At 41.5% G+C, this 24,178-nt stretch overlaps 1 protein-coding gene across 14 annotated transcripts in view; it reads right to left on the reverse strand.

Moving 5' to 3' along the window:
* The window catches only part of LOC110397991 (transmembrane protease serine 11E-like), a 60,876-nt gene that overhangs the window by 36,380 nt on the left and 318 nt on the right, over positions 1-24,178 (reverse strand). For 3 of the 14 annotated variants that reach the window (XM_021395128.1, XM_021395126.1, XM_021395136.1), the window contains exons 1-4: positions 22,893-24,091; positions 6,518-6,637; positions 5,584-5,726; positions 3,256-3,391 (exon numbers count right to left, since the gene is read on the reverse strand). The gene's annotated coding sequence lies outside the window, so the exon portion shown is untranslated. Of the gene's footprint in view, positions 1-3,149; positions 3,392-4,207; positions 4,348-5,583; positions 5,727-5,838; positions 5,981-6,013; positions 6,053-6,517; positions 7,929-22,892; positions 24,095-24,178 lie in introns of those variants that run through there. The other 11 variants (XM_021395127.1, XM_021395142.1, XM_021395135.1 and 8 more) reach the window with 11 other exon arrangements.

A 24,178-nucleotide genomic window follows, 5' to 3' on the forward strand; every position in this document is an offset into this window, starting at 1 on the left:
CTAGTGGTTGGCGACCCTGCACTTGGCAGGGGGGTTGAGACTCGATGATCTTTGAGGTCCTTTTCAACCCAAGCCATTCTATGATTCTATGATAGCTTATGCTTCTTTTTCTTAAAGGTTTCACGCAAGTATCTTCCAATAAGTTAGCAATATTTTCATTATTTAATAAGAAAACGTTTTAAACAGTTTCTTCCAAGTATTCAAGAAGGGCATATTCAAACATTTTCATGAGGAAAAAGCAGAACAGACAGCCAACGCACCTTACAATCTGACTTGTATGTAAGTTTGATTGTCCTTTCCCACAAGATGCAACATTGCTCAAGCGTGTGCGTCCCTTGATTTCAGTCACGTTAACTTGTCTTTACAAACACCAATTTCTAGACTGCACAAACTGAATCACAAAGCTTATTTTGGCTCATCTCTGTACAAGTGAGTTTCCAAAGAGACCACCTGCATATTTGCACCAACTCAAAGGACTCAAAAGCAGGCTTCTAGGCCATGACTCTTAAAACCAGGTTTTTAGAAGCAGGTAACTTTCAAAGATGTGGAACTTGCAAAGATAGTCCTCAGATCGGCAGACTTGAATAAATACAAAATGGTAGCCAGGAATGCAGTGGACCTGAGGCCTCACACACTAACTCAGGACCATCTGCCCAGGCAAAGAGTTAGGCCATGTGAGTACAATGTCTTTGCACAGTAGGTACTGAATTATCCTGGCAGCTCCAAATCCTTAATGAGTAGTTTAAATAAAGCTTCCGAAAAACAAAGTCAAACTAGTTTTCTAGGAGCTGTCAACATCTTATATCAGGCCCACACAAACAATAGCTGGCAAACAATAACTACAAAACCTTCCCTTTCTTTTCCAATTTAATTAGGAAATATTTTTCATTACATCAGTGGCCAAACTTCAAGAAACAAGAGAAGCCTTCAATATACAAGATTCTTTGTCCATTTTTTGCTGTTGTTTTTGGTAGTTCTGTTACAGTGTTATACTTGATTATTACTGCCAGAGCAGTTGCTGCTGGGTTAATTTTATTAACTGTCTGCTTAAGTAAAAAACATGCTTGGATCTTAAGGTCTTCACTCCAACTCTACAGCCTTCTCTAGCCTCACTGTGGCCACCCAGACCATTCAAACCAAATCATCTTGCTCATGTCAGGTCTCCAAAAAACAAAGGCAAACTCTGAACATGAGAAAGTAACACAATCACAGTAACTCTGGAAACTGAAGCTGGAAGAAATATTACACAAAGCCAAATCTTTTTCTTATAAGGTGTGTAAACAGAGATGCTATGACAGCAAGGCATGCGCATTACTTAATCCTCAATAACAGAACGTGGCTTAAAATTCATGAAGGGTTAGATACACAGCTGACTCCCAGAACAGGTTCACAGCTTCAGCCCTCATGTGGAGATATCTTCCACAAGCACCAAAGTTTCCTATGTGGTTCACAGAGAGTTGAATTTCCCAGAAAGGTCTCAGTACTCTGCCTTATTCATAAGTGCTCTGGTACCCTCAGAGTCACTCAAAAAAACCCCAGCATCCCACAACTTCAATCATTCTTTGCACGAAGGAGACAAGAAGAAAGCCATGACCAAAGCTAAATCCTGTATCAACCTTTGGAAAAGCTTTCATTATACATGATACCTCCTCTTAGCAGAGTTTTTTGACTGGCCAGTAATAATACTAGCAGGATTAGGCCACTCTGCTACAGTGGTATCCGCACAAGCTACTGGACATGCTCTGTTCATCAGTGAACAGTCTAAATAGCTTGTGTGCAAGACTGAAAGTGCCTACAGCAGAGATTACTGCACAAGTAAACTGAACCAATGGGTTTTTAGAAATCCTCAGTTATAATTGCTGTGCTACCAACAAAACTTAACTCACACATATTGCAAGCAGATGGGGGAGAGATCCAAAGCCACTGGGCACATAAATAATTTTTTTTTTAAATGACTGATGACTCAACATTTTTTTTCCCCCCAAATCTTGTTTTACTTCCTCCTCTCTTAAAAACAGATGTATAGTTTCACCAAGGACTGAGTCAAGCTGCATTTACTCACTCTCTCACTTAAGGCACTTCAAAAAAAACAAACTCCTCTGCATTATCATGAAGTAATTTTCTGGTTGGAGACTCCTTCTGCCTTGTCAATCTCTTCCCTAACTGAGAAACATACATTATCAAGAACTGCCCCAACTTGCAGAATGCTGAAGAATTGTCTTAAACACTAAGCCATTAACAAGATCTTGCTATTCTAATGTGTCACTGCAATTGTCACAAGGGTTGTTGAAGCTTTTCCCCATCACTTTTCCATGACTGTTCTCATTTTCTTCTTTAAATGAGATTGAGACATACACATCCCTATTGCTATAGTGTTTAGCCTCTCCTTGGGCAGATCTTTAACTGCAGAGAAGCAAAACCAACCATCCTTGTAATGAGTTGTCCAGGTAGAAATTAGTGCAGAATTAGAAACTGATATGCAGGCATCAGTCTACAGCTGATTTAAGTCATCACCATTTCGTTAACACCCACTAGCTGAAGATTTCTGCGCACAACTTTAAGAGAGCAACTGAGGTACATGAAGCGATGCACATGCTTAGAAGACTAAATACAAGTTCTGCTAAAGGCAAAGTAACAAAAGAGTGGAAAAAGAGAGCAGAGGAGTTAAGAAAAAAGTATCTCCTTATATTTTGTTTCTGGATTTTCATTTATCTCTGGTGGATAAAAAAATGACTTAAAGGGAAGAAGATACTGTTTTCTGTCAAACATAATTGTTCTACAAAGTTAGTATTAAGATGAAAACAAATTTAATTAGCTTATTCCTACCGTGAAGGACAAAATCAAGAACACGTGCATGTCATGACAAAGTACCCCCATGTTATCATGAGCCTATACAAAAAAAAGAGACTGAAAGAAATGGAAGGGGTCACGTTCTTGAGCACGGCTCTGGTTTCTAAAGAAGAAAAGTAAAGGTGACAGCAGAGAACAGAGCAGATGAGAATCAAGAGATACTATAAAGCAGACCTTGAAACATTTATTCATTAAGTCTGAGACTGCCATGAATAGCAAGCATTTAAATTCAGAAAAGTGGAGAAAAATATAAGAATTCAGGAAATACAGAGCGAAGAGGCCATGGTGCATTTCCTCACCCTTGTCTACACTGTGCAGAGCCGCACTAGACTGTCACTAGCAAGAACACAGGGTCAACCCTGGCTGTGTACAAATGCATGCACAACTCAGTTCCATCTCTGGTACCTCACAGCTCTTATGTTCAGACAGGACTTATCCTTGAAGGCTGATCCAAAAATCCTTCCAGCAACCAAAGTGTCCCAGCAGTGAAGACTACCAACAACCACGGAAGACTTTTCTGGTAAGCCTGGAGTCTCATTTCCTGCAGGAAGAAGAGCAATGTACAGATCACAATTACGGTACTTTGTAACACTGACCACTGTAAGACAGACTGTTCCCCATCCCAGGGCAGACTATCTTTCTATAACCAGCAATGTTCTACTGCAAACTTTGAGTCACTGTGCTTCAGAATTTTTATGAGCTGTAACACAGCATTTTAAGGACTTGTTACAAAATAGAAGGACCAATGCCACGCTGGTGCCAGTACTTTCACATATTTACACAAATAAGACACATAAACATGAAAAGCTTAGCTATAACAGAGCTGCAATAAATACATGGAAAATATCTTTCCGCTGAGCAGGCAAGTGATCTCAGGATGTTCCACCCTTCCTGCTTGCTGAGACTGGGTAGGCCAGACCCTGATTTGGGTTGCTAAAAACATAAAAAGGCTGGCTCAGGGAACCAGGCTTACACAGCATTTGGGTGGGGAGACAGGATCAAACAGTGCTGGTGACAGCTGAGTTTCTCAGGCTGTCTGCATAACTACAGTTTGGGTACCTCCCTCATTTGTGGAGAAAAGACTTAGGTGGAAAGAGTCTCGATCTCTCTGAATCAGATCTGCTAAGCATAGACACTGCCACGTGGCATAAGCCTGAGAGACTGGTCATTGTACTACAAGGGGAGAAGCTTGGCAGTGATAAACCAACTCTTATACCACACCTGTACAAAGATAAGTCAGCAAGACCATTTGAGTGTGTCTAGGAAAGGAAAGGTTTGGGGCCTCGGTGAAACAGTACTCTTATATTTGCAAGGGATGCAGGAGGCATCAGCTCTGAGCCACCTGGGCATAAATCACCTCTCACTTGCCCACTCCAAGGGAGCAGAACTAGACCGAGTGTACAGTTGAAGGCCTGCTGCAGGGTCTGTTGCTGCAGTCATTAGCCCATATTCTCCCACGGGTCAGTAACCAAAATCAGCATGTACAGTACATGGACACCGCAAAAAATAAATCAAGATTTAAATTGGAAAGAAATCAAATAAATACCATAGTACTCAACATGATGAAGCATAAGATCAAATACTTGTTGGTTAAACAAGAATTCATAACAAATGCTGAATGACCATTCACTAGAAAATGAGAAATGCTTAACCATCCCCTAGACAATGCAGAAATGGCTTGAAGTGAGAACTGTGATTCAGCCATCAGAAAAGGAAAATGCAAACCTAGTAAGTACTATAAACGATCACCTCAAAGTCAAAGTGGTACACCATGCACAGCAATGGACTCCACTTGGAGCATTATGTAGAAGTCTACTGTCACAGATGAACTACACCTAGATCTGACATAAAGAGGGCTGCCAAAAGAATGAAAGCAATGGAGAGCTATTCTTATGAGAGGAAGGATAGAGATTAACAACAAAAAAAAAGGCAGGACAGATTGAAGCCCACTTTAAAAGTACATGCAGGATAAGAGCTAGACAGAATAAAAATCCTCAGCTGCTTTTCTGCTACAAGGCTTGATAAGAATTAGCAACTCCTGCAGCATCGTAAAATTGAAAGCCACACAGTGAAACAACAGCCATGAGAAGGCCAATGTGATCCTGGGGTGCATTAAAAAAAAAAGCGTGGCCAGCAGGTCAAGGGAGGTGATCTACCTCCTCTTCTCTGCCCTGTTGAGACCACATCTTGATTACCACGTCCAGTTCTGGGCTCTCCAGTTCAAGAAAGATAGGAAACTTCTAGAGAGAAGCCAGTGGAGGGCTGCAAAGATGACTGGGGCTTGGAGCATTGCCCTTAGAAAGAAAAGCTGAGAGACCTGGGGTTGTTCAGCTTCGAGAAGAGAAGGTTGAAGGGGGTATCTTATCAATGCCTATAAATATATAAAAGGTGGGTGTCAAGTGGATGGGGCTAGGCTCTTTTCAATGGTGCCCAGGGACAGGATAAGGAGAACAAGCATAAACAGGAACACAAGAAATTCCATCTGAACATGAGAAAAAAATTTCATAGCTTTGAGGGTTATGGAGCACTGGAACAGGCTACCCTGTTGGGGTAGACAGGTTGGGAAGTCTTTTTCTCTAGAGATATACAAAACCTACCTGGACACTTCCTTGTGCAACCTACAGTAGGGTACCTGCTTTAGCAGAGGGGTTGGACTAGATGATGTCCAAAAATTCCCTTACAACCCCTACGATTCTGTAACCATTAAGTTCTCTTTTGTGTGGCATTACTTACTTGTGGAATTTGGAAAGATGCAAGTCTTCCATGGCGGGGGAAAAAAACCACTGGTATCAGGGTATTAGAAGGAGGAGAGTATCTTACTGATTCACATGGATGAGAGCTCATCCTTAAGCAGCCAGCTTCCTCTTGACTAGTTCCTTTGAGTAGAGGAAGCAAAAGAAAACACAATTACATGTCAGAGGAGACAAATGAATGTATTATGTTTAAAGAAAACTGCTGCTTGGTTTCTAATTACAGAGACTATATTACAGCACACAGCTGGTAGCTTGAAGACACAGGGCAAGAAGAAATCACATCACACAAGCTCATCTCAACTCATGCTGCAGTTTTCATTGCTGGGCCACAGAGTAAAGTCTCTGAGCTTTGACAGACCAACCAGGATGCTTTCAGAGACAAAAGCACACACAAAAGGTGGCTTTTTTACCTTCTGTTATTAAGGTGCCTCTCCAAAAGGCTGGCTACCCTGCAGGATGGCACAAAGAACAAGTCAGTTTGGCTGCAACACAGGCTCAGACCAGCCCATTGTCCCATAGTCAACTAATCAACATGAATGTTTTAGACACTGAGCTAGAGTCTCAAAGCAAATAAAGGATTTACCAAGGTCAGTCCTTGATTCCTTCAAAAGTATTCTTGAGCCCATTATAGAAGAGGTGCATTGTAAGAACAAGTGTTACAAGACAGGTTCAAGCCATATGCACTTGTGGCTTGCTAACAAATGAGAAATTTTTCCCTCCACACTGGATAATGCTCAGAAAAACTAAATGATAGTTACAGCTTTAAGGTATTCAATCCAAAGCTCATCTAACACAGGTATTAGCCCTTGCAGATTCCAAGAGTCTAGAAGTCTGCATGACTTTTAATGCAGGAAGTCCATAAGACATGCAAACTGATGCAGTCAACAAAAACACTTTGCAACAACCGTGATTACCTTCTACAAGGGTTTGGCTTGGCATGCACCAGTCCTCATTCATTGTAGTCAGTGCTTTAGTCCACACATTCAAGAACTTTCCCAGGACAAACCCTTGGGAAGGGTTTGGCAACCTTAAACCTTGCGTTGGAGGTGAAGAATATGTTAAAGATTTTCAGCCATCCATGACATTTCTACAGCAATCAGCAAGACGTGGCTTTTAGAGAAAGAAAAGTCTAGAAATAAAATTAGCTATCAGTAAAAAGTATGACTTTTCAAAGATGTCTTAGCTTGAATTGTATCTGTCACCAGAAAGACCAGAGTGAATCCTAATGTTTTTGAAAAGGCAAAATGGAATTTCCAACATCTCTGGCCAGGAAGGGAGGCAGAAACCCTCCATTAGCCATGCTTAAAACACTGACATGATCATGGTAAATTTATCAGAAGAATACTCAAAAGCTTTTGTCTGTCATTTAAGTATTTCTATTTATCTGCGTGAACAACTCCAGTGGTTTTTGAAAGAAACAGCCAGGCTAGCCCTGTATCAAGTAACTTTGACAGCTCTGTTTGAACATATCTTCTTGTCTTTAAAGGACTACCCATCCTTACCCCATAGGCTGACAAGTGTTACAAGGCAGTCCTAAAAAGAGCTGAGGCTAGGGAGAGAGGATGGCTAACAGTCAAGTCAACACACATTAGTGAGCTACCAGTTATGGTCTACACTGTATTAACTAGCCAACTGCAGAATAACTTGAACTTACTTCCAGTTGATTTGTAATGACACCTTAAGCTAACTAATATAATTTTTGCTTTGTGCTGTGAGGGGATAGAAACAGGCATGTAGTCAACATGACTCAGTTGAGCTGTACTGTATTGAGCAAAAGGGATCCAGAGGTCACCCCTTTTTCCCGCATTCTCAATAATTCTTCCTGTAACGCTAGGGTGTGGCACCTTTGTAGCATTGTCAGCAATTCACTGTCAGCCCCTTTCTCTCTCTTGAAAAAAAAAAGCACACACAAAAAATCAGAAAGTAACCTAGGAAGCATGTTAACCACATACATTTTCCTCACTCCTGCTCCCCTCCACATCCTTTATCTTAATGGTCATCCTCACCAATAGCCCCAGGACAAGTTTTCCTAAATTGTATGTATCTTCTCTTAATTGATGCTGGAAAGAGGTGGAGCTGATGTTGTAACAGCAAGAGGCTGTCTGTCACTAGCCACAAGATTTGAGATAAAAACCTAACAGGTAGAATTCTCCCACACAAACTACCAAAGCCTGACAAAAACCTAAGTATAACCAGCTAACAGAAGCATACGCTAATCATAAAATGGTTTGGGTTGGAAGGGACCTGTAATATCATTTAGTTCCAACCCCCTGCATCTAGACCAGGCTGCTCAAAGCCCCATCCAGCCTGGCCTTGAACACTTCCAGGGAGGGGGTATTCACAACCCCACTGGTCAGCCTGTTCCAGCATCTCAGCCCCCTCACAGCAAAGAATTTCCTCCTGATATCTAGTCTGAATCTACCCTCTCCTAGTTTAAAACCATCTTCCCTTGACCTGTCGCTACCTGCCCTTATAAAAAATCCCTCCCCAGCATTCCTGTAGGCTCCCTTCAGGTACTTGCAGGCCACTATAAGATCTCCTCGGAGCCTTCTCTCTGAAGAGCCCCAGCTCTCTCAGCCTGTCCTCAAAGGGGAGGTGCTCCAGCCCTCTGATCATCTTTGTGGCCCTCCTCTGGACCTCCTCCAACAACTCCATGTCCTTCTTGTACTGGCAGGCTCCAGAACCAGACTCAGTATTCCAGGTGGGGTCTCCAACTGTAACAATTGCCAATAGCATGGAAAACATTTGAGTGCAGAATGAAGACATTTATAGCACTTCAGGAGAAGAAATATTATCTTATTATAGTAGTTAACTTTCTACTTCAGCATTGCATCTTTTACCAAATACCATTCCACCACACACAAAAAAAAAACAACAACAACAAAAAAAAACCAACACCCCCAAAAAAACAGTGGGTTTTAACTTCTACTTTTTTGTGTTGTTTTTTTTTTTTTCCTACAAAGCTTGGAGTTTTAGCTCATCAGGAAGTTCAAAGGCACCCACCCTTGTCTTTAACTGTTGTTTTCTGTTGTGGTATCATCCAATGTGTTTTTTGAGGATAATATACTTAATTATTAATAAAGTGAAATAATTTAGCAGTGAGAAGGAGGGTTAAAGTATTTTATGAAGATTAGGATAATTTAACATAATTGTGTAAAAAACCCACATGCTTTATATATAATACCTTTATTGACTGAGAGGATTGAGTGTGCCCTCAAAGTTTGCAGATGATACCAGGTTGCAAGGAAGCGTTGATCTGTATGAGGGTAGGGAGGCACTACAGAGGGATCTGGATAGGCTGGACTGATGGGCTAAGACCAATCGTATGAGGTTCAACAAGACGAAGTGTCGGGTCCTGCACCGTGGTCACAACAACTCCATGCAACACTAGAGGCTTGGGGCAGAAAACTGGGTGGCAGAAATCATCCTGGGGGTGCTGCTCAACAGATGACTGAATATGAGCCAGCAGTGTGTCCAGGTAGCCAAGAAGGCCAATGGCAACCTGCCTTGTATGAGAAACAGTGCAGTCAGAAGGACTATGGAACTGTTCATATCCCTGTACTCAGGACTGGTGAGGCCACACCTTGAGCACTGTGCTCAGTTTTGGGCCCCTCACTACAGGAAAAACACTGAGGCCCTGGAGCAAGTCCAGAGCAGGGCAACGAAGCTGTGAAGGGTCTGGAGCACAAGACTTATGGCGAGCTGCTGAGGGAACTGGGATTGTTCAGTCTGGAAGAGGCTCAGGGGAGACCTTATCACTCTCTGCATCTCTCTGAATGGCTGAAGCAAGATAAGGGTCAGCCTCTTCTTCCAGATAACAGTGACAGGAGAAGACATAATGGCCTCAAGTTGTGCCAGGCGAAGTTCAGGTTGGATACTTGGGGAATAAATTTTTCCTGAAGAGTGGTGACACATTCACTGGAACAGCCTGCCCAAGGAAGTGGTAGAGTCCCTGTCCCTGGGGGTGTTCAAGAAACAAGGAGATATGGCACTGAGGGACATAATTAGCAGACATGGTGGGGATGGATTGATTGGTTGGACTAGACAATGCCCAAATTCTCTAGTGCTTAACTAGCCACACAGTCTTCCTGTTTCCTTCAAGAGCCACCCCTGTCTCACACATGGGTTATCACCAGTAATTCCCTCCACACCCCTATGAAGTAACCAGGGACGTCCATGGCCACCTTTTGCACTGGTTTTCCAAAACAAGGATGCTTCAAAACTGTTTGAAAGTCTAAGTCAACCTTTGATTCCTTCTGGCAAAGAAAAACACAAGACAGAAGCAAGAAAAATACAGTGTTGGAAGCAGCCCCCCTTATCCGTATGAACACTTTTCCAAACATGAGACTGTGACTGTACAGATGGAGCACGTACTCATGTGCATACTGAACTTTCCTCTAGTAAGTTACTTCAACCTAAACTAAACAAGCCTAAAACACTTTACAGCAGCTCAAGCAGCCTAAGAAGAGAAGTAGATACCTGCAGCATTGCAGGTTAACAGCTCAATTTATTCTCTCCAGCTCCCAAGAAGCTCAGGCAGTCTCTAGTAAGCTTAAGCTGGTCAGAGATCTTCCAGGATGCAGCTTAGCCAATTTAATGCTACCTGCATGATGTCCTCCACACATCAGATCCTGTGAGATACATCAGGGTGAGCACACTGGATATATTCCTAGCCTCTCCCAGCATGCCTAACTGTTAAATAAGCTAAACACTTAGAAGAAACACAAATTTGGTTAAGGGTCCCATGCTGGAGGCTTGGAACAAGTTTATTCTTATCAACAAAAACAGACTTTAGAGACAAGGGAGAAAGAACATGGGAAGGAAGGCTATTAAGACAATACCCTTCAAGAAGCTAGAGATGGATCCATGTACAGATGATAAGGAACAAACTCTGGTCTATAAAATGCAAGCAACATAAAGGCTCAGGTAAAGTGCCAAAGAAAAAAAATATAATCAAGACAAACCAAATAACACACCTTCTTCCAGCATGTCATAGCAAAAAAACAATGGGATCTACAAATAAGACTATTGAAGTATTCATGGGAAATGAAGTCAGAAGAAAAAGTTAATGAAGTATTTCATGCCAGCTCGGGGAAGTTCATACTCTGGAACATCCCTTATTATCAGATAACCTTCACACAAACAAAGACAACTTCTCTCCTCCCTGCTGATTCCCTTTGAAGAACAGAAGCTTCCTCTCCTGAAGACTGAATCTTGAGACAGCAGCTAGGCGGGAAAATTACTAGATTAAAACTTCAGCTGGTTCTCAAGTTGCTACTTCTGTGCACATAAGGTAGCTAGTAAATTAAACAGATTATTACCACATGGTAGTAAACACAAGAGCAAGAAAGGGATAAGCATCAGAATTCCTGCCAGAGTTCACGGCTAAACTCAGAGGAAGGAGATGGAAAAAACCAAAAGCCTGGAAACCTCAAGAATCCACCTATCAAACTGGTAAGCAATCAAACATGCCTCCAAACAAGCCAGGGATCATGCATCATGATAGTTTTAATTGGTCTGTATTATCTGCTATGTTTTTAAGCATCCACAGTCAGAACAATCTGGACCTTACTCTTCCCTCTTTCTCAAGAAAAATAGAACTAACTTTTCAAATTTTCCTCCTTAAGATGGAGTGACATACATGCAGTTAACACACTGGGGAGGATTTGGGGGGAAAACCATACTCATTCTACTAGGTTGGATCTAGACAACTCTATGGCATCTGGCTTTTCCCCAGATCATGGATGAGGCTGGTTCAACCTATGGCAGTACATGAAGCTACAGATCTGCTATGTCCAGAGTAGGGCTGGGACTTCCACCTGGACATTAGAGTCAGAATAAGGACAGCATGGAAAAAGTGTTAATCTTAGATGTGGCCAAAAATCTTATTCCTAGCATCATTCAGAAGAGCCAGTAATGACTACAGGATTATTCCCATCATTTGTATTTTCAATTCGTGCCCCAGAGGAAACAGAGACAATACAAAAGCTCACTGTAACACTAGCTGTGTTGAAAAAGCAAAACCAGATTTCCTGTTTATCTCCTTTAGTCTTTACTAGCAGGCAGTTACAGAGCTGCAGTGTGACAGAAGACTCTCCCTGGCTTTAAATGATGGAACTGCTTAGATAGAGTTTACCTTCACACATATCCCTCCTTAGATAAAGGAGCAGGCAAGAAAATAAACCACAAAGATCCAGATAGCAAGCAACTGAATGCTTTTACATTTACAACACAAAATCGTAAAATACCTTTATCTGAAATACTAAACATTCTCCTTTGTATCCATGTACAAGTAAGAAATATTACTTATAAACAAGTTTAAGTTCCAGCATTTGGAAAAGTATAGAACTATGCCCACACTACAGGATTTTAGTGAATTAAGAAGAAATGTGTTTACAGTGGACTTTACTGTGCTATACAATTACTACCATCCCATAGGATACAAAGACAACAAACAACTTTTTAGTATTTGAGAAATAAGGGAGTTGACTATCCAGCTTTAAATAACAGGCCAGTCCTGGGCTGACATTAGTCCACTTCTAACAGGAGGGAATTTGCTTCATGCTGCAATTACACTGCAGCTCTCATTTAAGATGTTCCAAATGGATCAGGAAGCAAAACATAAAAAAGAATCTCTTCAGGAATGACACAGACTCCTACACAAAAGAATTGGTCACTAAAAGACAAGCTACCACACTGGATAAATTTGAACCACCGTAATGTACAACCATCCTGTTCTACCCAGCTTGCACTCAAATGACCATTATGAGTTGCAGAGGAAAAGTGCAACAAGCATATCCTTATAGTTTCTCCCACAGCATTACTTCAGAAGTGGCCTGATCACTAGACTGTATGTACTTCTAGTATTTCCATTTCAGTCTTGAATTAGTAGCAAGGTAGCAGATCTGTTTATGGTTTTGCACCAGATAGATACCATAACATCCTACATAGGATGGTGGAAAAAACAAAGTCACAGAATGGTTTCTTATGGGCAGGAAGTTTAGGCAACCATACTTCTGCAGTAAGTATTTTCAATAGGTTGAGCCCCTCACAGAACATTAATGAAAGGGAGACAGCATTTATAACCTTCCAGAAAGGCTGGAGTTTGAACTCAACTCTTCTAGACAGCAGGGAATACTCACTCATGAGTGAGTTGATCAATGGCATGGCCAACAGGACAAACCAAAAGCCATCCAGATGAAAATCCACACTCAATTGCCTTGGTCTCACTGTGCAGAGATGATGTTTTGTGAAAGCAGCAAAAAATATATATATATATTGACCTTGTCTGCCTGTGAGCAGTGCTAGCCATCTGACCACACAGACAGCATGACCTAGGACAGGGATGGCAGGCGAGGTATTCCTTATCAGCTGCTAAGGCCTCTGATTCAAGAATTAATCAAAAGCCCCTAACCTGTTAATCCACTAGTAATACCTATCTTATAATTAGGATGAAAGCCAAGTCTGACTCTCTCATACAACAACAGAAGGGAAGGCCATCACAGTGCACCATTCCTTGCCAGCAGGTTCTCAAGCAGCCAGTGTCTATGCACCCCAGGCTAGCTGAGGAAGCCAAGCACCATGCCCATCTGCTGCCCTCTATGACAAGCTCCACCTGGAGAAATGGCTTCCCTAACTACATCTGTCTAGACATCTTGAGCTCTCCAGAAACTGACCAGGCTTTTAAAGCAAAAAACAGACCGTTTTTAAATAGAATCTAAATAAGGTTTTTTCTGCTTAAAAAAAAAAGTGTCTTTGCAAAGTGATATACCAATACAACATACTTATTGACTGGTCTCTCCTAAGAGAAATCTCCACTCTTCCAGGTTTTATTCAGGTCATTCCAACGGGGTTCTGGATTGCAGCAATCCTTTATAATCTCTTCCTAGGGAAGTTACACTTTCCACTGCTCTGTCATGAGCAGCCTGGCCACCTGCTGCCCAACTCCAGCATCTGTTCTACATTGGCAGGCTCCCAGGGCTCTGCAATTTTTTGCCACTTACCAGTCAAGAAGAGAGTATGACCTGAGCATTAGGTTTCATGACCTTCTTCTACCGTTCTCCTCTCTTTTAGGGAAACCAAACTCAACGTTCCCTAGGTTATGTCAATAACATCCAACCCTTAGGTATATAATTCAGAGCCATCTAGTTAGAAGTTTTTAATGAACTCCTCAAATTAAAGTAGCGAGTTGTGATATGATCTGCTTGGTAACAGAGGAATTGAAATCACTAGCTTTTACAAACAATCCCATAAGCAATGCTAGATGACAGTTTGGAGAAGAGAAGGCTCCGGGGAGACCTCATTGTGGCCTTCCAATACTTGAAGGGAGCATATAAACAGGAGGGGGATCGATTGTTTGTGAGGGTGGATAGTGATAGGACAAGGGGGAATGGTTTTAAGCTGAGACAGGGGAGATTTAGGTTAGATATTAGGAGGAAGTTTTTCACACAGAGGGTGGTGACACACTGGAACAGGTTGCCCAGGGAGGCTGTGGATGCCCCATCCCTGGAGGCATTCAAGGCCAGACTGGACGTGGCTCTGGGCAGCCTGGTCTAGTGGTTGACGACCCTGCACTTAGCAGGGGGGCTGAGACTTGATGATCTTTGAGGTACTTTTCAACCCAGGCCATTCTATGATTCTATGACTGACCCATAAAATAAGGCCCATGCTCTCCCTCATAGAAGAAGGACAGCTGAGAACCAAGGAGTCACAAAAAGCTAGGAATGCCTCCAAGGGAGGGACAGCCATCATCCAGCCTTCCAAGATGAGGTGACAACATTGATCAGCAAACAACCCTAATAATTTCTGGCTGCCTCAGTGTCACATCCTCCTCATAAGACTTAAGACCACGACATAGTTACTTAAGGTAAACAAAATATCTTGTGGCCACATCTCAAAGTTACAAGCATTAGAAGCATAACAGGTGGAACTGACAAAGTTGAACTGAGCAGCTCAGGCACTTGTGATGAAATCTTTTGTAATGCTCTTGCCTTTAAGAAGAGCTTGAAAAAAAAAAACTTTAAGAAGCCTAAAGACTGAAGTAACCTAGCACTGTCAGAAAGATGTTGAGCAAAGACGTTTTTCTCCCAGTTGATTTTTGCCGTTTGTTAAGATACATTGCCAAGATTTTATCTAATATATCCACATTCAAAGAAGCTTTAATATCCAAGGAGTCCATAATTAAAGTAATTAACCTATCAAATACACAATTAATATATCAACTTCAATACTCTGAGGAAGAACTTAAAACTAACATGTTGTTACATGATGCAAGTTTAAAGAGAACCTCAAAAACAGCAGTTAGTAGGCTATAAAATAAAATGAGGCAATTAAAACAACTTAACTCATTGATAGTACTATAGAAGAGTATTTTGCTTGGTTGGGATGAAATTTATTTTCTTCATACAGCGCTATGTTTTGGATCTGCTATCAAAACAGTGTTGATATTTTAGCTGTTGCTGAGCTGTGCTTGAGCAGCATCAAGGCATCAAGCATCAAGGCCTTCTGTGTCTCACTCTGCTCTTCCACTCCCTAAAACAGCAAGTAGGCTAAAGATGGGCAATAGCTTGGGAGGAATCACAGCCAGGACAGTGGGCCCAAATTGATCGAAGAGATACCACATGTCACACAATGTGCTCTATATAAAGGCTATGGTTTTCTTGAAATGTTTGTTGCTTAGAGACTGGCCAGGAATCCCTCTGCTTGTAGAAGGTGGTAAAGTGATAGCCTTTGCATCACTTGTCCTCCCTTTCTCCTTTCCTTCATTTATACTGTCTTTATCCATGAGTTTTTCTTGCTTTTGCTCTCTGTTATTCTCTCCTGCTGCTGCATTGGGACAGTTTCATCATGACCCATAAGTTTTGCTCACTTCTCCTCTGATCTTCTCCCTTACCCTACTGTGGGTGGAGCAAGCAAGCAGCTGTTGTGGAGCTTAGCTGCTGGACAGACTCATCTTCCTCCATAAAACAGTGTTACCTCTGACAAAGCAAGGTACCAGTGATCATACAGGTCAATTTAGAAAGTAAGTTTAGGACTATTTACAGCACAGGAAAAGCTACCGTGAACTGAAAATTTCTTGTAACAGCTAGAGTTTTCAAACAAAGAACACAAAGAGCACATGCTCTTCCACTACATCAAAATCCAGCTAGGTGAAAGCTTCCTTAACTACCAGGACAAATATAAAGCAAATAAACCCACTGCAGCAAGCCCACAAATCTTCGCATCCGCTTAGACTTTATGAGATTAGGCACAGAAAATCCTCAGGCTTTTATTAATTATTTCTAGAAAAATGCAAAGTGCTCCTGAAGAAAGAACCCAAAACTCAAAGCACCACAAAAAAAAAAGCTCATGTGGGTCCCATAGTGCATATCTGAGGTGTCCAAGACCTGCAGAAGTATCCTAGAATGAGGAAACATTAAATCCTGTCAGAAACAAGTAGACTAATGGAGCTCATGTCCCAGCGGTGCTAACAAAGTCAAAGAACACCCTGCAGATTAAATAAGACCTATGTATTATGACTCATCTAAATAATTGCCCAGCAAGCTGTGCCTGAAAAAAAAAAACAACCCTCAGCATTCAAGAATTCCTACACCCAGGTCAGAGAAGGTGAGCTGTATTTCACTGATATGCTTTGCTGCAGAGCTTGTCAGTGCCTTGCAGAGCCAAGGTAGCAAAGGAAGAGCAAAAGGAACAAGTGGCAGTTCACAGTACAACTGGAATGAGCTGCAGAAGCAGCTTAGTCCAACAACTTAGGCTGAGAGGAGAAGACAAGCACTTCTTAAAATGCATCAATAGAGAGCTGAATAAAGATGTTTGACTGGTGGATGCTCCCAGAAAGCTATTCAGACAGGTTTTTAAAACTTTCCTGGAGTGAATCACCATTGCCTCAATTTCAGATCTCTTCCACTGCACTTCAGTACCACCAGCACAATACCTCCTTCTCTGGTATGAGCCCTGTTAAGGCCCAAGCAGTCACATTAGGCTCTTCCCCTCTACCTCTGAGAGGTGTGCCCTCACCTTGAAAACCATCGCTTCTCAACAAGGTATATCAAGTCGCATAGGAAGCCTTGCCACACAACTGCCGCCATAGCTTCCATCGTCAGGACTCAGCCATTAAGGGGTTAGCTCACACTATCCAGCCCAGACTCTATCTCATCTACACATATAAAGAGAAGGGATAATGAGCACAGTACTCCAGTTCAACACATTATTTGAATACTAGTTTTAATATTCTTGAGAAACACATGCACAGGTTGAAGTGTTGTCTCAAATAAGGCAGACCTCCTTGATACCAATTCATGGACAGTTTCCCAAGAACCATAAACAATTTCTCAGTTTCACCTCTGTCAATGCTATATGGAAAGTCACTTCATGAGAGCAACGTTTCAAGCACTAATCTGTTAATACTTGAATTCTGATATCAAATTCAGAGACTAGCATTTCCCTACCACCATTCTACCACTTCATTTACTGAAGGTGATTACTGTCTGGTAAATTTACCTTCTTTTCTTTAAGATGTGTTTTACCTTGCAATACTAAATGTCAGCTACAAACATTCTAAAACTTGAAGGCAATGAAATACTCACCATCATGTTATCTAAGCACTCAAAATAGTTCAGCCTGTTCTTCCAAGCTCTAATTGTTTATTTATAGAAGCTTTAGAATATCAGCAATCAGGAGTACTTAACCATAGCTGATCACACCTGTGGTGGGGAACTAATCAGATGACCTGTCCTTTCAGCCCTGGTTTGCATAGCTCTACTATTCATCTACAAAACCCCATAGCTTTACTACTCAAGATTTTAAGTATCTTGTGAAGATTACACTGATAAGTGCTTGATAAGCAAACTTGCACAGAAGAAAAATATACAGCAATTGAAATAGGACACACTGATCAAATTTTCCAATGAGACACCAATATTTCACTGGCCCTCAAAACTGAAAAGCACTGTGGTTTAAAAAGAGGGCGTGACACCAGATAACAGCAGTGATTCACCTGGAAGACAAGGAATACAAAAGCAGGAGACAAGCCAAAACCTGCACTGGAATGAGAATACATGGCGTCATAGCCTTAACAACTCCTCTCGTACTGGAAGGAAAGGTTAAGAACAGGGCAACATGGTTTTCATTGGAACAAATCATGGGAAAAAACTATGTACATCAAAGAACCCACCACAAATAGCCATTATCAGTTAATCTACTGATGATGCACACTACAGCTATTCGCAAACAAATACAGTAAGCCAGTGTAAACCAGCACAGCTTCAATAATTTAATCTGACACATTTATTCACACCAGAGCTTGACCACAGAGACTGCAGAGGTATGGGGGAACAATACTGGGAACAAAGCAATTTCCTGCCACTGTAGAATATGCCTCAACTTTGAGTTATCCACACACCTATACACACAGAACGAGATACTAAAAGTTTATGCAACTGCTATGTCTATTAGTTTTTTAAATAGTGCCCCTCTTTCACCAACAACATAGCACTTTGTTCCATTCTGCTGGGGTTCATGTCCTGGTGGTCAAGAAATGAATGCGTTATAACTTCTAACTAAGCCCAAATACAGGCACGAATGTTTCTTACTTCCAGCCCTTCAGTTCCTCTCAGATATTGCCTCTAGCAGCCTGGGGCAGAAGAGGAGGAGGCATGGAAGAAAAGTGGCTACTGCCTCTGTAGAGAGGAAGACCTTTACGCTCACAGCTTGTTCAACACCAGAAGTTCCACTAAACAGATGAGGAACTGGGTTTCATTTTGGTTAGGCTTAATAGAAAAATCTTTACAAACTTGCCACACACAAACTTCCTTCATCCTCTAAATATGACCTTTCAGCAACATTACCACAATGAACATAAGCAGCCTTAAATGAGACTTCAACCCTGAACAGCTCTTCACACCCAGAAACATCAGCATCCAGAAGCCCTCGCTGCATTCAGCTCTAACAGCAAGAGCACAGCCTTCTCAAGAAGGTGACATTTACAGTCTGGCACTTAAGCAGCACAAAGTGCTATCTCCCTTTAAATTCTAGTCTGAAAACCTGTCCAGAAAGGAGAACACTACATTTTTTTTCCTCAAACAAGACAGAAAAGTGGAAAAATATGCTGGCATAAGACCATTAAGCTTGACATATCTTCTCCCCCTTGTACGTTATGGAAAGGTGTCTGTCCGTCATATACAATTTTAAATTGTACTGCTGCCAATGGGTGTGAATACTTTTGCAGAGCACTAGATACTATTTTTGTGACCAAAAAAATTCCTTGGTTACCACCAGGATGCTATTTATCTATTTCAGGCTAACTTAAGGTAGGGCTATCTAGCTAATAATAGGGTTATCATAGTACCATGAAGACATGTGGACTTGTCAAGCCTGTTCTTTAATCCTTTGTCTAATTGGGCTAGACAGTTTGTACCACACAAAATAATTGTTCATACACTTCCAGTGAGTTGACAATTGAGAAGAGAGCTGTACTTCTGTACTTTTCAGCAACTATAAACCATGGCAGACAGACAGGAACAAGTAGGGAATACCAAAAACACTCCTCACCTCTTCAGTGCAGCATAGTATATACACTGAGCTCCTGCTACAGAGCTTATGGGCAGTAAAAAGGCTAACTAACATGATTCATTAAGGAGCAAAAGGACACATTCAATTTCAAGTATCTTATTAGGAACTCATGGCTTCCATAATACTTGTTCAAGAGCTCTAATTGTTCTGTAAATACCCTGCTGAACTCAGGCCAATACAAATGTATTTCTCAGATGTGATTATGACATCTCAGGGATGACCTTAACCGCAGCCTTACATTCTCCTCCTGTTTCTTGGAGAAACAGCACAAGAAGCAAAAAAATACCACTTAGAAATATGATCCACAGCAAATCCTGCCATCTCCAGACACATTCTAGCTAGGTCAAGAATCACATGCACACTAGTGATCTGGAGGGAGCCCTGGGTTTTCTTTCCTCTGAGCATAACTACTATGGATCATGTTCCAGCAACAAAGTTATTCAAGATGGTCTGCTAACAAAACATGCACCGAATGTGACATGCTGCCACCTCCTGACTCAGTAGGAGATTAACCTAAAAATTTGCAAAGACATACCAGCTTGCAGCTGGACTCAGCGCAAGATGCATTTGCTGCTGCTGAAATGGGACAGTCCTCTTTGTATCTATTCTGCGCCTTGAAAAGTCATCCTGAAAAAATTAATAATTGTCTTCTTTCAGATCAGTAATTTGATTCAGGTCAGACAGGACCCTGCAAGAACTGAGGACAGCACAACTGAACAAAAGGGATGGGAGAGAGAAAAAGAAAGGCTCACCCCATAGCAGAACAACACTGAATGTCCTCAGCTGTATCATCCAAATGCAAGGTCTGATATTTCAAGTGGAAGCACTCAAACAAGGGAAAATTGCAATAATGACAACTAAATGCAAGTTTTTCCAACAACAGCAAAACAACAAAAACACAGAGCAGAACACCCAACACAATCAGCTTTTGCCTATGACATGCATGTCACTGAAAGTGACTATTCAATTCTCTAGTGTCACTGTCTTGCAACAAAGCACTTCCAAAAGCATTTAATGAGTCTATTTATTCAGAAAGAACTTAACCTTCCTTTAAATCCAGTGCAAGTATCACCCTTACCACTACTGGCCTGAAAAATCTCATTATCAGAGGTCAGATACAAAAAGGAGAGAAAGGGAGATGAGGGGAAGAAAACAGCACTTAACAAGGAACAAACACACAAATATCAACAATAATTGGGGAAAGCAGCGAAACAGATATATTGGGAGATAGGAAAATAACTTGTTGGCTTCCAAGAACTTCAATTTTTCTGCCCCTTACAACTCCAAGACCATGCTGCCACCCCCCTCCCCCAATCTTCTGTCATTAGCTTACTAATTAAACACATTTTTGGAATAATACTTTCAGGGAGTTTCCTGTTTACACTGTAATAATACAGTGAGCCAATAAACTCAGTGATCTTTAGTACTTGGACTTGGCATACACTCAGTCCAGAATACAGCAATTATCTCATAAACAGGAAGCACGCTACTGCCAGTGCACTCAGGCCCAGGAACAGAAAGCACACAAACTGCATTTCTGCACCAGCAGTTCCTGCAGTCTACTTAAGGTTCAAACCAGAAATCAAATCAAATACAAACAACAGTTCATCACTGCCTATGCTAACAAGTGTTTTCCAGCACTCTCTTAAGTTTTCTTTAAGAAAGTTGTGAATTTCCTATTTATAGAAAACATATTCATAGGATGACATAGCCAAAATAATTTCAAGCATCACAAAGTTAATTTAAAAAGGATTTTTGGCATAACCAGATTACAGTAGAGAAAAGTGATTGTAATTTACACCTTACTGCTGCAGGACTGTAGGTAAAGGACACGGATTATCACACACTCTGAAAGTTATCAGTCTTTATGAGAACAGACATGGAACATTATCCAAGCATACAGGCAGATTAGCAGAAGACACAAATACCATAATCCAGCTGCATGAATAGGTCCCTGCTGATTTGCATCACACCTGTATGAGTCTGCCTTTTGAGAAGAGGAACAGCGTTAAGTCTCGTCCTGCAATCTTGAAGACAAATTCTGAATCGATAGATTTTTCATCTTAATCCAACTCAGATCAACCAACCTACTGTAGAAAGGTGGTATTCCATCATCTCAGTTTTGTACAGTGGCCAGATCACCTCACAAGCTGCCTGTAAAGGTAATCAAAGTGCAAGCACTAACTGTTTTCACCTAGGTTATGCTAGGAAAGTATGCACCAATCCTAAATTTCTTTAAATGAGTGTGGCTTGATAAAACATACTTGTTTTTATAAATAAATGGAGATGTTTCAAGTTACACAGGCTACAACAAGCCTATAAACAAATCACTTTCCAAAACCAACCTCTTGAACAGTCAGCAACAATCCCTACTCAGTCCTCTCACAGATAGCAGAAGGCCTGCACACAAAAGCATGCCTGGATCTCATCTCTAAGCTAGGACTTTGATTATTCTCTGTCACCATAGTCACTCCTCACAAGAGGCCCATCTCTAATGATGAATTTTAAGAGAACGCCCATCAACAGTTACTTGCAAAAAGACAAGGACAGACTAATATTGAGGTTTTAGGAAGACCATTTAAAGGGAGAACTTCCAATCAGTGTCCCTCTCTTAACTTGGTTTTCAAGGGCTGTCTGCAGACACCAAGCGATTTCTACATTCCTTTTAGAATGGATTTGGGCAAAGCAGTTAACCGTCCCTTAAACTAAGAGGCTATCCCACCATATCTCTGGCACAGTGAAAACTAAATGGAATCCCACTACCAAGCTTAGTACCACCCCTCTTCCCTCCCATCTCCTTCAGGATTTGGCTGTGGTCTCCCACATAGGTTACAAGCTGCTTCACTGCATCGAGGAGCAGCTCTTACCATACAGTTCTTGACCAAGTGCCCATCAACAACAGAACTGCAAAATGGCTAAGGGTGGATTTCTGTAGATGGTTTAATCTTGCCCTCCTACTCAAAAAGACCATCACAGTGAGACTCAGAAGAAACCATTTCAACCTCAAGTAAGGTTTCAGCTGCTGTTCTCCCCTGTAGATTTTTCCATTTTTTCTAAATATAATACCGTAAAGGTGGTAGACACTCATTACCTGTAATGAAAATTTGTGCCACATTAAAGGGATGAAACCCCCCAAGAGGCTACATCTGGCTTTCAAGCATGGCCTTCTCCGAGGCTGCTCTAGAGCCTCTGCAAGATTCAAAGAGAAGCATGCTGTCCCAAACTGCAGTTACTTCTGACTAAGTGCCCTTCCAGTTAACTCACATCAATGGTACCATCTAGTGGAACACACACAGCCTGACAAGTTTTTTGGTCAGTTCTCTCTCAAACTTCTTTCCATAAACCTAATCTAAAAGACACAGTAAATCAATATCACAAGGTAACTACCATTAAATGAGAACACAAGCATTGCTCAGGAATAACACATGCCAAGTAAACCTGTTGTGTGCATTCAAGCTGCTGAAAGGTACTCCAAAAGCTGCTTACCCAATTGATGTGATAGGAACATGTGCCTACCAGAACTGCTTTTCAGTCTGTGATTGAAGAATTGAGAGTTTAACGTCAAAAAAATTGCTAGGATTAAGTCCTGCATATATCACAAAGTATAATTTCACAGAAAGGATGAAGACTCGCAGATGAGCAAGTGTTGAATCAGAACACCACAGCAGTAACAGTTTTTATTCAGATAAGGAAGCCACCACAAAGTTGAAGAACTTTTACCTTTCTATCTTCTGTAAGAATCACAGTATCTCACTTTTTTTTTTTCCTCTTCACCTCATTCTAGTTTACAACGTCTCACTGGAAAAGTATTGTAGCTTTACAGTGATGTTCTTATCCTTCTTTTGGGCTTTGCTTTGATACCCTTGAAACAAGCTGGACAATACTGAGCAAAATCATTGCACATTTTGTACTCTAGTCTTCATCACTAAAATGGAAACATGCTCCCTCACAGCATTCTAGACCAGCTAACCAAAGGGTGCCAGACTGACTAGATGTTTTTTACTAACCTGCCAGCTCTGCAAGAGCAAGCACGCGCAGTAGAGATCCCAAGAGAGACATCCTGAAACTACACCGCTCTGCCAGGAAGAAGTCATAGCACTGACCTGTCTGTGTTCATCAGACAACACTAGCAAAGACCTACAGTCTGAGAATAAGAATTGCCATTCAGTCCACAGCAGCCGTCACCAAGCAGTGCAACCTTTCCTAAAGGGCAGAATAATCTCATAGAGCTTTTGTAATGGGAACAATCTAGCTAATTGGATTTAAAATACCACAGTGCACAAAATGAGCTCTCAGATAATTGTGAGATACACATAGCCCTAATAAAATACTGAGGCACCTCAATCACTTCACAAACTGCCTGGAAAAGTAACTGAAGTGAAGGCACTAACTGTTTTCACCTAGGTTACGCTAGAACAACACACACCAATTCCAAGTTTCATCAAAAGACAATGTGGCTTGATAAAGCGCACATATTTTAAACATAAACAGGGATGTTACAAAACAAGCTGAACATTGTTATGAGTAAAAAACACAACTAGAAGACAACTAATTCTGCTTGAGAAAAAATACAGAGCTACAGACATACTTGCTGCAGACCCATAAGCCATTCAACATCGCTAAGAGAAATCCAGGGAAGCCCAGTTCCCAACAGTAGGGAAGACCAGAACTACTGTGCCCCAGTGAGAAGCCAAAGGAGCTCTAGCACCTCAGGCAGCCACCAATAAGTGCAAAAACACCAGACAACAACCTCCCCTCAAACTAAGGAGATGAAACCCTCTTTTCCTTCCCTATATCCGTCTCTCAATCCTTTTTCCTCCCCCGTAGCTCACTTGCTAACAGAATAAAGCAACAAAGCCATGCACACGCAACTAGCACACAACGAACTACAACGAGGCACTACAGCGCACTCCCCTAAAATCCCAGGAGTACGCATGCGCACACCGCGCTACGCAGGAAGGCCCTACGCACGCGCCACGCTCACTGGCTTCCTCCCAGAGCGCATG

This window comes from Numida meleagris, chromosome 4, assembly GCF_002078875.1.
Source record: "Numida meleagris isolate 19003 breed g44 Domestic line chromosome 4, NumMel1.0, whole genome shotgun sequence".
Classification (NCBI taxonomy): domain Eukaryota; kingdom Metazoa; phylum Chordata; class Aves; order Galliformes; family Numididae; genus Numida; species Numida meleagris.